At 41.2% G+C, this 2,006-nt stretch overlaps 1 pseudogene; it reads right to left on the reverse strand.

Annotated features, from left to right (window-relative positions):
* Nucleotides 1-937: 937 nt before the first annotated feature.
* On the reverse strand, nucleotides 938-1,769 carry LOC143389558 (mas-related G-protein coupled receptor member X3-like; annotated as a pseudogene).
* Nucleotides 1,770-2,006: the final 237 nt, after the last annotated feature.

Raw genomic sequence — 2,006 nt, forward strand, 5'->3', positions numbered from 1 at the left:
ATAATAAAAGTAACAAATCTTCCCTGAATCAATAAATATCTTTGATTAAATGGAGGAGAGGTTAGCAAAAATAAATTATGTTGGCGATGCAAAGAAGAGACCCCAATTAACAATCTCAAAATTTCATTTTGCTGTCATAACTATCTTATAGGGTGGTATTGTATATATTGTATATTAGCAATCATGACATAGTTATCAGTTTTTGTGTTCCAAGAGGGAAACACCAGAGGGTTCTGGGACATGTTATAAGCAACCACTAAATCTGTTAATCTGAAAATCCAGATTAACAGATTGCACATTGTATTTCACATTATCATACAGTGAGAATCCAGATGTCCTGATCCCAGGGATCTTTCTACTCTAGCACTCTCAGATTCTATATTTCTATGTATCTCATGATTTAAACTTATGGGATGCATTTCTAGATTGACTCCTGGTAGGGGAAAGAGCTAAATAACCACTTACCAATTCTCAGAAACAAAGATTATGGTTTTAACTGCTAGAACATAAAGCCAACTTGTTATCACGCCAGAGAGTAATGCACCAGAAAAATTTTTCATAAACCCAATACTCTTGGCTGTTTTTATGTAGGCAGAGAGTCTGCCTTTAAGGACATTTTCCTCCCTTAAAACCAGATAATTCAATGAGGTTTAGAGGCAGCAGAATTCACTCATTCAGGGCCAAGCTTTCTACCTGAAGCAATGTAATGGGGATTACAGAATCCAGCATGATTCCCTCAGAACATAATCTGAGACATAATTAAGGAATCTTTGCTTTCTACAACTTCAGGTAGAAAATAGTAATAAATAAGATGTTTATGAATTTGAAAGATTCTTTCCATTGGAATGGAAATTGCAAAGAAAAGCATCAATAAGAAAGATTTGGAGGATGATAAGATTCGAAGTATTAGAAAATGTTAACAAGAAGGGAAACATTCTCACTTCAGACTGGTTTCTATAAGAAAAGCAAGAAAATCCAGATTAACATAAGATATTAGGAAATCACTATGAAATTTCAGAGGCATGCGACTGGGTGAAGAGCTGACAGTGGCCAAGTGTAGCAGGTCACTGTTGATTCTCAGGCACACGTGTGATGCACCAGAGCAGTGGCTCTTCATCTCTGTTCCACTTTCTGACATCTCCAGGGATCCCCGAAGAAGGCTGTCTCCACATTCATCCTCCTCAGGAGTGTCCTGCAGAGCCCGCTCAAGCACCAGCTTAAGGTTCTGATGCTGTGACTGCTGCCTAAAGGAGCCAATGAAGAAGTAAATGACGGGGTTGGTGCAGTATTAACACAGGACAAAAGACTGAAACCGGATGAAGACAATTGTATACGTCAAAATCAACCTGTATCCAGGCTAACAGTAACCATTTGGTGCCAAAGGGCAGACCACAGAGGAGAAAGACCAGCCCCATGAGCAAGATGGTCACATGTAGCCTGGTTAGTGGCATTCTCTGGGATTCAGAGAGCATCCTGCTCAGTAGGGCCAGGCTGGACCCTGAGAGAATCACAAAGTCAACCACACACATTTGATAAAATAATTGTTTCCACAAAAATGAACATCAATATTGATAACCAGGGTGAAACAAACCAGTCTAGGATTCTGAGCAACACAGACATGGCCGCAGCAGGGCACATATGATAGCTGACATGTGTCTATGGCAGTGGCAGTGGTACTAGATGGGCCACAGGAAGGACAGGCAGTGCTTGGTGCTAACAGCGCTGAGATGCTCAGGCCTGTGACATAGCAACAGGTTGTCCCATTCCATACAAAGCCGTGTATAGGCATAGAGAGGGCATGAACATGCTGTTGATATCCAGCATGAAAGCAGTGACACAGAAGCACAGAAAGAGGAAGTTGGCCACAGCCAGATTTAGATAGATGCAGCAGAACTCACTCATTCAGTGCTAAGTTGTTTTTTTTTTTTTTTTTCTGTGTATGGGGAAGCCCAGGAGCCAGAGCACTGCTGTATTTCCTGCCAGTCCCACCAGGGAAATGATGAAGG

Source organism: Callospermophilus lateralis, chromosome 2, assembly GCF_048772815.1.
Source record: "Callospermophilus lateralis isolate mCalLat2 chromosome 2, mCalLat2.hap1, whole genome shotgun sequence".
NCBI classification, from domain to species: domain Eukaryota; kingdom Metazoa; phylum Chordata; class Mammalia; order Rodentia; family Sciuridae; genus Callospermophilus; species Callospermophilus lateralis.